Source organism: Labeo rohita, chromosome 3 (assembly GCF_022985175.1).
Source record: "Labeo rohita strain BAU-BD-2019 chromosome 3, IGBB_LRoh.1.0, whole genome shotgun sequence".
Classification (NCBI taxonomy): domain Eukaryota; kingdom Metazoa; phylum Chordata; class Actinopteri; order Cypriniformes; family Cyprinidae; genus Labeo; species Labeo rohita.
The window spans coordinates 37,331,781-37,332,228 of record NC_066871.1 but is presented as its reverse complement, the minus strand read 5'-3'; positions in this window follow the sequence as shown (position 1 = coordinate 37,332,228).

Below are 448 nucleotides of genomic sequence, written 5' to 3'. Positions count from 1 at the left end.
TCCTCTGGAAGTAATACCAGAGATCCGCCATTTCATTCACACCTGTGAATTTCCAATTTCTGTTTATTCTGGTCACTGTGTACCCAGATTAAAACGAGCAAACATTGCTCTACTCCCTCTTCTCTTTTTTATGCTTTTGTTCCTTAAGGATAAATAAAGTCTGTGCAGGAAACGTGACACAATGACAAGTGTGTTTTTGTACTCTATATCCTCTCAATATATTTGGACAAGTTTTGCACAAATACACAAACATTAAAATACATGTACAAACGCAATGTCTTGATCTGTTTCACAAGCTCTCTTATAAATACTGCCACAAATGAAGAAAAACATTCTGGTTACAGTCATCGGCACTTTAAACAATATCATGAACACAGGAAATTCAGTAACCATATGCTAACTGCTCTGCCTTTTGACAACATTAGATAGTTTCAGATTTTTCATATAC